Source organism: Pleurodeles waltl, chromosome 6 (assembly GCF_031143425.1).
Source record: "Pleurodeles waltl isolate 20211129_DDA chromosome 6, aPleWal1.hap1.20221129, whole genome shotgun sequence".
NCBI classification, from domain to species: Eukaryota; Metazoa; Chordata; class Amphibia; order Caudata; family Salamandridae; genus Pleurodeles; species Pleurodeles waltl.
In genome coordinates this window covers 1,465,249,491-1,465,264,543 of record NC_090445.1, presented here as the reverse complement: position 1 = coordinate 1,465,264,543, position 15,053 = coordinate 1,465,249,491, and positions in this window count along the sequence as shown.

The window sequence follows — 15,053 nt, the reverse complement described above, 5'->3', positions numbered from 1 at the left end:
TGGCTACCTGTAGATTTTGGCTTGTAGCTCAGCCGCCACCTAGGGAAACCTACCAAACCTGTGCATTTCTGAAAACTAGAGACCTAGGGGAATCCAAGATGGGGTGACTTGTGTGGCTCGGACCAGGTTCTGTTACCCAGAATCCTTTGCAAACCTCAAAATTTGGCTAAAAAAACACATGTTCCTCACATTTCTGTGGCAGAAAGTTCTGGAATCTGAGAGGAGCCACAAATTTCCTTCTACCCAGCGTTCCCCCACGTCTCCCGATAAAAATGATACCTCACTTGTGTGGGTAGGCCTAGTGCCCGCGACAGGAAACGCCCCAAAGCGCAACGTGGATACATCCAAATTTTTGAAGGAAAACAGAGGTGTTTTTTGCAAAGTCCCTACCTGTAGATTTTGGCCTGTAGCTCAGCCGCCACCTAGGGAAACCTACCAAACCTGTGCATTTCTGAAAACTAGAGACCTAGCGGAATCCAAGATGGGGTGACTTGTGTGGGTCGGACCAGGTTCTGTTACCCAGAATCCTTTGCACACCTCAAAATTTGGCTAAAAAAACACATGTTCCTCACATTTCTGTGGCAGAACGTTCTGGAATCTGAGAGGAGCCACAAATTTCCTTCCACCCAGCTTTCCCCCACGTCTCCCGATAAAAATGATACCTCACTTGTGTGGGTAGGCCTAGCGCCCGCGACAGGAAACGCCCCAAAGCGCAACGTGGACACATCAAAATTTTTGAAGGAAAACAGAGGTGTTTTTTGCAAAGTGCGTACCTGTAGATTTTGGCTTGTAGCTCAGCCACCACCTAGGGAAACCTACCAAACCTGTGCATTTCTGAAAACTAGAGACCTAGGGGAATCCAAGATGGGGTGACTTGTGTGGCTCGGACCAGGTTCTGTTACCCAGAATCCTTTGCAAACCTCAAAATTTGGCTAAAAAAACACATGTTCCTCACATTTCTGTGGCAGAAAGTTCTGGAATCTGAGAGGAGCCACAAATTTCCTTCCACCCAGCGTTCCCCCACGTCTCGCGATAAAAATGATACCTCACTTGTGTGGCTAGGCCTAGCGCCCGCAACAGGAAACGCCCCAAAGCGCAACGTGGACACATCCAAATTTTTGAAGGAAAACAGAGGTGTTTTTTGCAAAGTGGCTACCTGTAGATTTTGGCTTGTAGCTCAGCCGCCACCTAGGGAAACCTACCAAACCTGTGCATTTCTGAAAACTAGAGACCTAGGGAATCCAAGATGGGGTGACTTGTGTGGCTCGGACCAGGTTCTGTTACCCAGAATCCTTTGCAAACCTCAAAATTTGGCTAAAAAAACACATGTTCCTCACATTTCTGTGGCAGAAAGTTCTGGAATCTGAGAGGAGCCACAAATTTCCTTCTACCCAGCGTTCCCCCACGTCTCCCGATAAAAATGATACCTCACTTGTGTGGGTAGGCCTAGCGCCCGCGACAGGAAACGCCCCAAAGCGCAACGTGGATACATCCAAATTTTTTAAGGAAAACAGAGGTGTTTTTTGCAAAGTCCCTACCTGTAGATTTTGGCCTGTAGCTCAGCCGCCACCTAGGGAAACCTACCAAACCTGTGCATTTCTGAAAACTAGAGACCTAGGGGAATCCAAGATGGGGTGACTTGTGTGGCTCGGACCAGGTTCTGTTACCCAGAATCCTTTGCACACCTCAAAATTTGGCTAAAAAAACACATGTTCCTCACATTTCTGTGGCAGAAAGTTCTGGAATCTGAGAGGAGCCACAAATTTCCTTCTACCCAGCGTTCCCCCACGTCTCCCGATAAAAATGATACCTCACTTGTGTGGGTAGGCCTAGCGCCCGTGACAGGAAACGCCCCAAAGCACAACGTGGATACATCCAAATTTTTGAAGGAAAACAGAGGTGTTTTTTGCAAAGTGCCTACCTGTAGATTTTGGCTTGTAGCTCAGCCGCCACCTAGGGAAACCTACCAAACCTGTGCATTTCTGAAAACTAGAGACCTAGGGGAATCCAAGATGGGGTGACTTGTGTGGCTCGGACCAGGTTCTGTTACCCAGAATCCTTTGCAAACCTCAAAATTTGGCTAAAAAAACACATGTTCCTCACATTTCTGTGGCAGAAAGTTCTGGAATCTGAGAGGAGCCACAAATTTCCTTCCACCCAGCGTTCCCCCACGTCTCGCGATAAAAATGATACCTCACTTGTGTGGGTAGGCCTAGCGCCCGCAACAGGACACGCCCCAAAGCGCAACGTGGACACATCCAAATTTGTGAAGGAAAACAGAGGTGTTTTTTGCAAAGTGCCTACCTGTAGATTTTGGCCTGTAGCTCAGCAGCCACCTAGGGAAACCTACCAAACCTGTGCATTTCTGAAAACTAGAGACCTAGGGGAATCCAAGATGGGGTGACTTGTGTGGCTCGGACCAGGTTCTGTTACCCAGAATCCTTTGCAAACCTCAAAATTTGGCTAAAAAATACATGTTCCTCACATTTCTGTGGCAGAAAGTTCTGGAATCTGAGAGGAGCCACAAATTTCCTTCTACCCAGCGTTCCCCCACGTCTCCCGATAAAAATGATACCTCACTTGTGTGGGTAGGCCTAGCGCCCGTGACAGGAAACGCCCCAAAGCGCAACGTGGATACATCCAAATTTTTGAAGGAAAACAGAGGTGTTTTTTGCAAAGTGCCTACCTGTAGATTTTGGCTTGTAGCTCAGCCACCACCTAGGGAAACCTACCAAACCTGTGCATTTCTGAAAACTAGAGACCTAGGGGAATCCAAGATGGGGTGACTTGTGTGGCTCGGACCAGGTTCTGTTACCCAGAATCCTTTGCAAACCTCAAAATTTGGCTAAAAAAACACATGTTCCTCACATTTCTGTGGCAGAAAGTTCTGGAATCTGAGAGGAGCCACAAATTTCCTTCCACCCAGCGTTCCCCCACGTCTCGCGATAAAAATGATACCTCACTTGTGTGGCTAGGCCTAGCGCCCGCAACAGGAAACGCCCCAAAGCGCAACGTGGACACATCCAAATTTTTGAAGGAAAACAGAGGTGTTTTTTGCAAAGTGGCTACCTGTAGATTTTGGCTTGTAGCTCAGCCGCCACCTAGGGAAACCTACCAAAGCTGTGCATTTCTGAAAACTAGAGACCTAGGGGAATCCAAGATGGGGTGACTTGTGTGGCTCGGACCAGGTTCTGTTACCCAGAATCCTTTGCTAACCTCAAAATTTGGCTAAAAAAACACATGTTCCTCACATTTCTGTGGCAGAAAGTTCTGGAATCTGAGAGGAGCCACAAATTTCCTTCTACCCAGCGTTCCCCCACGTCTCCCGATAAAAATGATACCTCACTTGTGTGGGTAGGCCTCGCGCCCGCGACAGGAAACGCCCCAAAGCGCAACGTGGATACATCCAAATTTTTGAAGGAAAACAGAGGTGTTTTTTGCAAAGTCCCTACCTGTAGATTTTGGCCTGTAGCTCAGCCGCCACCTAGGGAAACCTACCAAACCTGTGCATTTCTGAAAACTAGAGACCTAGGGGAATCCAAGATGGGGTGACTTGTGTGGCTCAGACCAGGTTCTGTTACCCAGAATCCTTTGCACACCTCAAAATTTGGCTAAAAAAACACATGTTCCTCACATTTCTGTGGCAGAACGTTCTGGAATCTGAGAGGAGCCACAAATTTCCTTCCACCCAGCTTTCCCCCACGTCTCCCGATAAAAATGATACCTCACTTGTGTGGGTAGGCCTAGCGCCCGCGACAGGAAACGCCCCAAAGCGCAACGTGGACACATCAAAATTTTTGAAGGAAAACAGAGGTGTTTTTTGCAAAGTGCCTACCTGTAGATTTTGGCTTGTAGCTCAGCCACCACCTAGGGAAACCTACCAAACCTGTGCATTTCTGAAAACTAGAGACCTAGGGGAATCCAAGATGGGGTGACTTGTGTGGCTCGGACCAGGTTCTGTTACCCAGAATCCTTTGCAAACCTCAAAATTTGGCTAAAAAAACACATGTTCCTCACATTTCTGTGGCAGAAAGTTCTGGAATCTGAGAGGAGCCACAAATTTTCTTCCACCCAGCGTTCCCCCACGTCTCGCGATAAAAATGATACCTCACTTGTGTGGCTAGGCCTAGCGCCCGCAACAGGAAACGCCCCAATGCGCAACGTGGACACATCCAAATTTTTGAAGGAAAACAGAGGTGTTTTTTGCAAAGTGGCTACCTGTAGATTTTGGCTTGTAGCTCAGCCGCCACCTAGGGAAACCAACCAAACCTGTGCATTTCTGAAAACTAGAGACCTAGGGGAATCCAAGATGGGGTGACTTGTGTGGCTCGGACCAGGTTCTGTTACCCAGAATCCTTTGCAAACCTCAAAATTTGGCTAAAAAAACACATGTTCCTCACATTTCTGTGGCAGAAAGTTCTGGAATCTGAGAGGAGCCACAAATTTCCTTCTACCCAGCGTTCCCCCACGTCTCCCGATAAAAATGATACCTCACTTGTGTGGGTAGGCCTAGCGCCCGCGACAGGAAACGCCCCAAAGCGTAACGTGGATACATCCACATTTTTTAAGGAAAACAGAGGTGTTTTTTGCAAAGTCCCTACCTGTAAATTTTGGCCTGTAGCTCAGCCGCCACCTAGGGAAACCTACCAAACCTGTGCATTTCTGAAAACTAGAGACCTAGGGGAATCCAAGATGGGGTGACTTGTGTGGCTCGGACCAGGTTCTGTTACCCAGAATCCTTTGCAAACCTCAAAATTTGGCTAAAAAAACACATGTTCCTCACATTTCTGTGGCAGAAAGATCTGGAATCTGAGAGGAGCCACAAATTTCTTTCCACCCAACGTTCCCCCACGTCTCGCGATAAAAATGATACCTCACTTGTGTGGGTAGGCCTAGCGCCCGCAACAGGAAACGCCCCAAAGCGCAACGTGGACACATCCAAATTTTTGAAGGAAAACAGAGGTGTTTTTTGCAAAGTACCTACCTGTAGATTTTGGCCTGTAGCTCAGCCGCCACCTAGGGAAACCTACCAAACCTGTGCATTTCTGAAAACTAGAGACCTAGGGGAATCCAAGATGGGGTGACTTGTGTGGCTCGGACCAGGTTCTGTTACCCAGAATCCTTTGCAAACCTCAAAATTTGGCTAAAAAAACACATGTTCCTCACATTTCTGTGGCAGAACGTTCTGGAATCTGAGAGGAGCCACGAATTTCCTTCCACCCAGCGTTCCCCCACGTCTCCCGATAAAAATGATACCTCACTTGTGTGGGTAGGCCTAGCGCCCGCGACAGGAAACGCCCCAAAGCGCAACGTGGACACATCCACATTTTTGAAGGAAAACAGAGGTGTTTTTTTGCAAAGTGCCTACCTGTAGATTTTGGCTTGTAGCTCAGCCGCCACCTAGGGAAACCTACCAAACCTGTGCATTTCTGAAAACTAGAGACCTAGGGGAATCCAAGATGGGGTGACTTGTGTGGCTCGGACCAGGTTCTGTTACCCAGAATCCTTTGCAAACCTCAAAATTTGGCTAAAAAAACACATGTTCCTCACATTTCTGTGGCAGAAAGTTCTGGAATCTGAGAGGAGCCACAAATTTCCTTCCACCCAGCGTTCCCCCACGTCTCGCGATAAAAATGATACCTCACTTGTGTGGGTAGGCCTAGCGCCCGCAACAGGAAACGCCCCAAAGCGCAACGTGGACACATCCAAATTTGTGAAGGAAAACAGAGGTGTTTTTTGCAAAGTGCCTACCTGTAGATTTTGGCTTGTAGCTCAGCCGCCACCTAGGGAAACCTACCAAACCTGTGCATTTCTGAAAACTAGAGACCTAGGGGAATCCAAGATGGGGTGACTTGTGTGGCTCGGACCAGGTTCTGTTACCCAGAATCCTTTGCAAACCTCAAAATTTGGCTAAAAAAATACATGTTCCTCACATTTCTGTGGCAGAAAGTTCTGGAATCTGAGAGGAGCCACAAATTTCCTTCTACCCAGCGTTCCCCCACGTCTCCCGATAAAAATGATACCTCACTTGTGTGGGTAGGCCTAGCGCCCGTGACAGGAAATGCCCCAAAGCGCAACGTGGATACATCCAAATTTTTGAAGGAAAACAGAGGTGTTTTTTGCAAAGTGCCTACCTGTAGATTTTGGCTTCTAGCTCAGCCGCCACCTAGGGAAACCTACCAAACCTGTGCATTTCTGAAAACTAGAGACCTAGGGGAATCCAAGATGGGGTGACTTGTGTGGCTCGGACCAGGTTCTGTTACCCAGAATCCTTTGCAAACTTCAAAATTTGGCTAAAAAAACACATGTTCCTCACATTTCTGTGGCAGAAAGTTCTGGATTCTGAGAGGAGCCACAAATTTCCTTCCACCCAGCGTTCCCCCACGTCTCCCGATAAAAATGATACCTCACTTGTGTGGGTAGGCCTAGCGCCCGCGAAAGGAAACGCCCCAAAGCGCTACATGGACACATCCAAATTTTTGAAGGAAAACAGAGGGTTTTTTTGCAAAGTGCCTACCTGTAGATTTTGGCTTGTAGCTCAGCCGCCACCTAGGGAAACCTACCAAACCTGTGCATTTCTGAAAACTAGAGACCTAGGGGAATCCAAGATGGGGTGACTTCTGTGGCTCGGACCAGGTTCTGTTACCCAGAATCCTTTGCAAACCCCAAAATTTGGCTAAAAAAACACATGTTCCTCACATTTCTGTGGCAGAAAGTTCTGGAATCTGAGAGGAGCCACAAATTTCCTTCCACTCAGCGTTCCCCCACGTCTCCCGATAAAAATGATACCTCACTTGTGTGGGTAGGCCTAGCGCCCACGACAGGAAACGCCCCAAAGCGCAACGTGGATACATCCAAATTTGTGAAGGAAAACAGAGGTGTTTTTTGCAAAGTGCCTACCTGTAGATTTTGGCTTGTAGCTCAGCCGCCACCTAGGGAAACCTACCAAACCTGTGCATTTCTGAAAACTAGAGACCTAGGGGAATCCAAGATGGGGTGACTTGTGTGGCTCGGACCAGGTTCTGTTACCCAGAATCCTTTGCAAACCTCAAAATTTGGCTAAAAAAACACATGTTCCTCACATTTCTGTGGCAGAAAGTTATGGAATCTGAGAGGAGCCACAAATTTCCTTCTACCCAGCGTTCCCCCACGTCTCCCGATAAAAATGATACCTCACTTGTGTGGGTAGGCCTAGCGCCCGCGACAGGAAACGCCCCAAAGCGCAACGTGGATACATCCAAATTTTTGAAGGAAAACAGAGGTGTTTTTTGCAAAGTGCCTACCTGTAGATTTTGGCCTGTAGCTCAGCCGCCACCTAGGGAAACCTACCAAACCTGTGCATTTCTGAAAACTAGAGACCTAGGGGAATCCAAGATGGGGTGACTTGTGTGGCTCGGACCAGGTTCTGTTACCCAGAATCCTTTGCAAACTTCAAAATTTGGCTAAAAAAACACATGTTCCTCACATTTCTGTGGCAGAAAGTTCTGGATTCTGAGAGGAGCCACAAATTTCCTTCCACCCAGCGTTCCCCCACGTCTCCCGATAAAAATGATACCTCACTTGTGTGGGTAGGCCTAGCGCCCGCGAAAGGAAACGCCCCAAAGCGCAACATGGACACATCCAAATTTTTGAAGGAAAACAGAGGGTTTTTTTGCAAAGTGCCTACCTGTAGATTTTGGCTTGTAGCTCAGCCGCCACCTAGGGAAACCTACCAAACCTGTGCATTTCTGAAAACTAGAGACCTAGGGGAATCCAAGATGGGGTGACTTCTGTGGCTCGGACCAGGTTCTGTTACCCAGAATCCTTTGCAAACCCCAAAATTTGGCTAAAAAAACACATGTTCCTCACATTTCTGTGGCAGAAAGTTCTGGAATCTGAGAGGAGCCACAAATTTCCTTCCACTCAGCGTTCCCCCACGTCTCCCGATAAAAATGATACCTCACTTGTGTGGGTAGGCCTAGCGCCCACGACAGGAAACGCCCCAAAGCGCAACGTGGATACATCCAAATTTGTGAAGGAAAACAGAGGTGTTTTTTGCAAAGTGCCTACCTGTAGATTTTGGCTCATAGCTCAGCCGCCACCTAGGGAAACCTACCACACCTGTGCATTTCTGAAAACTAGAGACCTAGGGGAATCCAAGATGGGGTGACTTGTGTGGCTCGGACCAGGTTCTGTTACCCAGAATCCTTTGCAAACCTCAAAATTTGGCTAAAAAAACACATGTTCCTCACATTTCTGTGGCAGAAAGTTCTGGAATCTGAGAGGAGCCACAAATTTCCTTCTACCCAGCGTTCCCCCACGTCTCCCGATAAAAATGATACCTCACTTGTGTGGGTAGGCCTAGCGCCCGCGACAGGAAACGCCCCAAAGCGCAACGTGGATACATCCAAATTTTTGAAGGAAAACAGAGGTGTTTTTTGCAAAGTGCCTACCTGTAGATTTTGGCCTGTAGCTCAGCCGCCACCTAGGGAAACCTACCAAACCTGTGCATTTCTGAAAACTAGAGACCTAGGGGAATCCAAGATGGGGTGACTTGTGTGGCTCGGACCAGGTTCTGTTACCCAGAATCCTTTGCACACCTCAAAATTTGGCTAAAAAAACACATGTTCCTCACATTTCTGTGGCAGAACGTTCTGGAATCTGAGAGGAGCCACAAAGGTCCTTCCACCCAGCGTTCCCCCACGTCTCCCGATAAAAATGATACCTCACTTGTGTGGGTAGGCCTAGCGCCCGCGACAGGAAACGCCCCAAAGCGCAACGTGGACACATCAAAATTTTTGAAGGAAAACAGAGGTGTTTTTTGCAAAGTGCCTACCTGTAGATTTTGGCTTGTAGCTCAGCCGCCACCTAGGGAAACCTACCAAACCTGTGCATTTCTGAAAACTAGAGACCTAGGGGAATCCAAGATGGGGTGACTTGTGTGGCTCGGACCAGGTTCTGTCACCCAGAATCCTTTGCAAACCTCAAAATTTGGCTAAAAAAACACATGTTCCTCACATTTCTGTGGCAGAAAGTTCTGGAATCTGAGAGGAGCCACAAATTTCCTTCCACCCAGCGTTCCCCCACGTCTCGCGATAAAAATGATACCTCACTTGTGTGGGTAGGCCTAGCGCCCGCAACAGGAAACGCCCCAAAGCGCAACGTGGACACATCCAAATTTGTGAAGGAAAACAGAGGTGTTTTTTGCAAAGTGCCTACCTGTAGATTTTGGCTTGTAGCTCAGCCGCCACCTAGGGAAACCTACCAAACCTGTGCATTTCTGAAAACTAGAGACCTAGGGGAATCCAAGATGGGGTGACTTGTGTGGCTCGGACCAGGTTCTGTTACCCAGAATCCTTTGCAAACCTCAAAATTTGGCTAAAAAAATACATGTTCCTCACATTTCTGTGGCAGAAAGTTCTGGAATCTGAGAGGAGCCACAAATTTCCTTCTACCCAGCGTTCCCCCACGTCTCCCGATAAAAATGATACCTCACTTGTGTGGGTAGGCCTAGCGCCCGTGACAGGAAACGCCCCAAAGCGCAACGTGGATACATCCAAATTTTTGAAGGAAAACAGAGGTGTTTTTTGCAAAGTGCCTAACTGTAGATTTTGGCTTGTAGCTCCGCCGCCACCAAGGGAAACCTACCAAACCTATGCATTTCTGAAAACTAGAGACCTAGGGGAATCCAAGATGGGGTGACTTGTGTGGCTCGGACCAGGTTCTGTTACCCAGAATCCTTTGCAAACCTCCAGATTTGGCTAAAAAAACACATGTTCCTCACATTTCTGTGGCAGAAAGTTCTGGATTCTGAGAGGAGCCACAAATTTCCTTCCACCCAGCGTTCCCCCACCTCTCCCGATAAAAATGATACCTCACTTGTGTGGGTAGGCCTAGCGCCCGCGAAAGGAAACGCCCCAAAGCGCAACGTGGACACATCCAAATTTTTGAAGGAAAACAGAGGGTTTTTTTGCAAAGTGCCTACCTGTAGATTTTGGCTTGTAGCTCAGCCGCCACCTAGGGAAACCTACCAAACCTGTGCATTTCTGAAAACTAGAGACCTAGGGGAATCCAAGATGGGGTGACTTGTGTGGCTCGGACCAGGTTCTGTTACCCAGAATCCTTTGCAAACCCCAAAATTTGGCTAAAAAAACACATGTTCCTCACATTTCTGTGGCAGAAAGTTCTGGAATCTGAGAGGAGCCACAAATTTCCTTCCACTCAGCGTTCCCCCACGTCTCCCGATAAAAATGATACCTCACTTGTGTGGGTAGGCCTTGCGCCCGCGACAGGAAACGCCCCAAAACGCAACGTGGACATATCACATTTTTTCATTGAAAACAGTGACTACTTGTAGATTTTGGCCTCTAGCTGAGCCGGCACCTAGGGAAACCTACCAAACCTGTGCATTTTTGAAAACTAGAGACCTAGGGGAATCCAAGATGGGGTGACTTGCGGGGCTCCGACCAGGTTCTGTTACCCAGAATCCTTTGCAAACCTCAAATTCTGTCTAAAAAAACACATTTTCCACACATTTCGGTGACAGAAAGTTCTGGAATCTGAGTGGAGCCACAAATTTCCTTCCACCCAGCGTTCCCCCAAGTCTCCCGATAAAAATGATACCTCACTTGTGTGGGTGGGCCAGGTGCCTGCAACAGAATAAGGCCCAAAACTTGTAGAGATAGAGGGGATAGCACAGCAAGTTTATAAGGACATATTCTTTTATACATCTTTAGACTGACTCTGCTTTGGGGACCCACATAAGTGAGGTGTCATTTTACTTGGGAGACTGAGGGGAACACTGGGGAGTAGGAATTTTGTGCTGGAGTGGTGATCCTACGAAGAAAATTAAGGAAAATATGCTTTTTTATGCACATTTTGAGGTTTACAGAGGAGCCTGGGTAAGAAAATGTTGGGGGATCCACGCAAGCCACACCTCCCTGGACTCCTTGGGGTGTCTAGTTTTAAAAAATGTCTGGATTTGGTAGGTTTCCCTAGATGAAGGCTGCACACAGGACCAAAAACATAGGTGCCCTCTCCCCCCCAAACACAGGTAGTTTTGTAATATATCGTTTTGATGTGCCCACATACGTCCGTGATGTGACAAACACTAACATTTTGAAAAGAAACACACTTAGGTTATGTGAAAAAGACCCCTCACCCACCAACCAAGTTGGTGGCATGCTTCATCATCGGGGTCCCACCTGAGGCACCTAGCGTGTCACAGGTGTGCTGCGACGCCTGATTACAGCGGAGCAGGTTTTGTCATTTTTACCACACATACTGGTTGGATTTGGGCTGAGGGTGAATGATGGTTCAGTGGATCAAATTTTACTAACAAGAGCTTTCACAAAAATGAAATGCACTGTTAGTAACTGAAAGGCAAAAAACTGAACCAATGACTCACAGCTCGTGAGCTGTAAAGCCGCGACAAGGCACCAACCGCTTTACAGTCCATTCACACAACTTTCATACATGACACACACAAGGCCATTCACACCGCCAGCCACGGGCCCAGCACATTACAACACCCACATCGACAGACAGCGCCACTCAAGGGCCCATCACTTACATACGCCCACATGCCTGATACAACAATCACACCAGCTGATGGGAGTGTGTGGACTGGTGTTTGGCTGGCAGTGTGTTGCAGTAGCCAACAGCAAGTCAATATGTACACTCTCAGCCAAGCCTCACTCCACACACAATGGCATCATTTTTTTTTTATTTTTTTTTTAAACAGAGGAACCCCTAACTAAGTAGAAAGAATTACAAAACTACAAACACACAAGATCTAACTAAGAACATGACAGAAATGCTAACCATGAAACTAAACACATGAAAATACAAAACAGACATGAGTTTACACTCATGGTTGTTCCCAGAAATTCTTCTGGGTGTGGTAATTCTTAAAACAAGCACCAACACACAGCCCAGGCTTTGAAGGACAATCTGGGCAGTACATTCGAGTCTCCCTCCAGATACCTCTTCGAAAACACACTCTACATTTCTTAGCTGGAAAGTCTTTTTTGGGTGTGGGAGGAATGCGCTCAGCAAAGTGGCAATCTTTCAATCTAGCCACATCCTCCACCACTGCTTCTCTAGGAACTCTGGCCTGTTCCACCACAATAAGGCTCTCTATCACTGACTCCTGAAATTTCACAAATGTCATCTTTGACTCTGGAGACCTATCCCTAAACACAATAAAAGCATTGAAGGTTGCTAAGTGGAAGAGGTGAAGTGCTAACTTCTTATACCAAACGTAAGACTTACGAATAGCAGTATAAGGTTCCAACCTCTGGTCAACTCTATCTACACCTCCCATGTGCTTATTATAATCTAAAATGCACACAGGTTTGCGCACTTCCGCAACCTGGCCCCAAACAGTCACAGGGGAAGTACTCTCATCATGGATGGTACTTAGCATGTAGACATCCCTCTTGTCCGAAAATTTCAAAGCTAGCAGCTCCTCGTTCCGCAAGGCACAGCACTGTCCTCTCTCAAGTTTTTTACAGACAAGCTCCCTTGGATAGCCTTTCCGGTTAGAACGGATTGTGCCACAAGCAACTGTGTCCACTCTAAACAATTCCTTGAACAACTGCACACAAGTGTAGAAGTTATCTACATACAAATGGTGACCTTTGTTGAACAGTCGTCTACCAAGATCCCACACAATTTTCTCAGTAACTCCAAAAGTGGGAGGACAACCAGGGGGGTCAATATTAGAATCCCTACCAGTGTACACACGGAAACTATACACATATCCTGTCCTACTTTCAGACAGCATACACAATTTAATTCCATATCGTGCCCTTTTGCTAGGAATATACTGCCTAAAAACCAAACGACCCTTGAAGAGGACCAAAGACTCGTCCACACTTAACTCTTTGCCTGGAACATAGACCTCCGAAAACCGATCTACAAAATGATCAAGGACAGGCCTAATCTTAAAAAGACGGTCAGAATCTGGGTGATCTCGTGGCAAGGCTAATGCATTGTCAACAAAATGCAGCATCCTAAGAAGAAGCAAATACCGATTACGACTCATGGTCGCTGGAAATATAGCTGTTGCCATCAAGGGACTAGTAGACCAATAAGAAGCCAGTGACGGCTTCCTTATCAACCCCATCAAAAAAGTCAAACCCAAAAACTTTTTTAACTCCTCCAAATTTGTGGGAATCCACTGTGCAGCTCTAGAGTCTTGCCTAAGTCTAGCAGCGTTGTCCCTCAAATGCTGCTCTGCATACAAATTAGTCTGCTCAACAATCTCTTCCAAAAACATATCATCCATGAATAACTCAAAGAAATTGATAGGCATAAAGTTCTCTGTATTGGCGTTACACCCCAGGAGACCAGTAAAGGCAGGTAATTCTGGCTGCTCCATGTTTGGGGCAACCCAGACATCAGGTCTTATAACGGGAAACCTTTCAGACCCAGGTTGCTGCACTATTGGCACATCAATGTCCTCCTCTAAAACAGACCCTTCACCTGCACTGAGTGTGGCTTCATCATCAGAAGATTCCCCTCCAACAGAAACATCACTGCCAGAATCGCTGACTTCCTCCTCTGCCTCAGATGCAGAGTCCGTCTCATAGTCATGATCAGACTGTGACTCAAAAAGCATACCAACCACTTGCTGAGCGGTCATCCTGCGGCTAGCCATGATCTCTCTTGCTAAAATTAACTGGACAAATTCACCACCAACAACCAGCACTGTGTAAGACAAGTAACAAAGTGTAGCTTTGTTAGTAAGAATTATAAACTCAATGTTAGAAATGGGGTTTTTGGTTGGCAGTCAGGTTACCCCCTGTCCAAGCAAAAGCCCTCACTCTAGTCAGGGTAAGTCACACACAATCCAAGATTATCCTGTGCCCACCCTCTGGTAGCTTGGCACGAGCAGTCAGGCTTAACTTAGAAGGCAATGTGTAAAGTATTTGTGCAATAAATCATACAATACCACCATATAGCACCACAAAAATACACCACACAGTGTTTAGAAAAATATATAATATTTATCAGGATAATTGTAGGTCAAAAAGAATAAAGTTGCAATGGAAAATTGTAGAAATATCACAGAAAAGTGATATAAAGTGTCTTAAAGTCTTTAGAATATAAACAAAGTCTCTTTCAAGCACAAGTACCTGGTTGGGAGTGGAAGAATCTCCTCAGATGGCCACAAGAGAAGAGATGCGTGAAAAAAGGGTGTGTGCGTCGATTTCTCCCCAGCACACACGGACTTGCGTCGTTATTTTCCACGCGGGGAAGTCGGGCGTCGTTTTCCGGCGCGCGGACAGTCTCTTTCTGTGGATCGCGGGGATTACCAGATGTCCCGGGTCTGTGCGTGGATTTTCCTGCTTGTTCTCCGGCTGCGCGTCGGTCTGCGGGGCTGCGCGTCGAAATTACGATCTCACGGCAGGCGTCGCGTCGATTTCTCCTCTAGACTTCGATCTGCGGGACTGCGCGTTGAAATTACGATCTCACGGGAGGCGTCGTGTCAATTTCTCCTCTAGAGGTCGGGCGGTGTTGTCCTTGCGAGGCCGTGCGTCGGATCTTCGATCGTCCCAAGAGCGTTGCGTCGATCAGCGTCGGAGTGCGGCGTTTTTCTCGCCGCGAAACAAGCTGTGCGTCGAAATTTTCGGCGCACGGAGCGTCCAAGTAAAAGAGAGAAGTCTTTTTGGTCCTGAGACTTCAAGGAACAGGAGGCAAGCTCTATCCAAGCCCTTGGAGAGCACTTTCACAGCCAGACAAGAGTTCAGCAAGGCAGCAGGGCAACAGCAAGGCAGCAGTCCTTTGTAGAAAGCAGACAGGTGAGTCCTTTGAGCAGCCAGGCAGTTCTTCTTGGCAGGATGTAGTTTCTGGTTCAGGTTTCTTCTCCAGCAAGTGTCTGATGAGGTAGGGCAGAGGCCCTGTTTTATACCCAAATGTGCCTTTGAAGTGGGGGAGACTTCAAAGAGTGGCTAAGAAGTGCACCAGGTCCCCTTTCAGTTCAATCCTGTCTGCCAGGGTCCCAGTAGGGGGTGTGGCAGTCCTTTGTGTGAGGGCAGGCCCTCCACCCTCCCAATCCAGGAAGACCC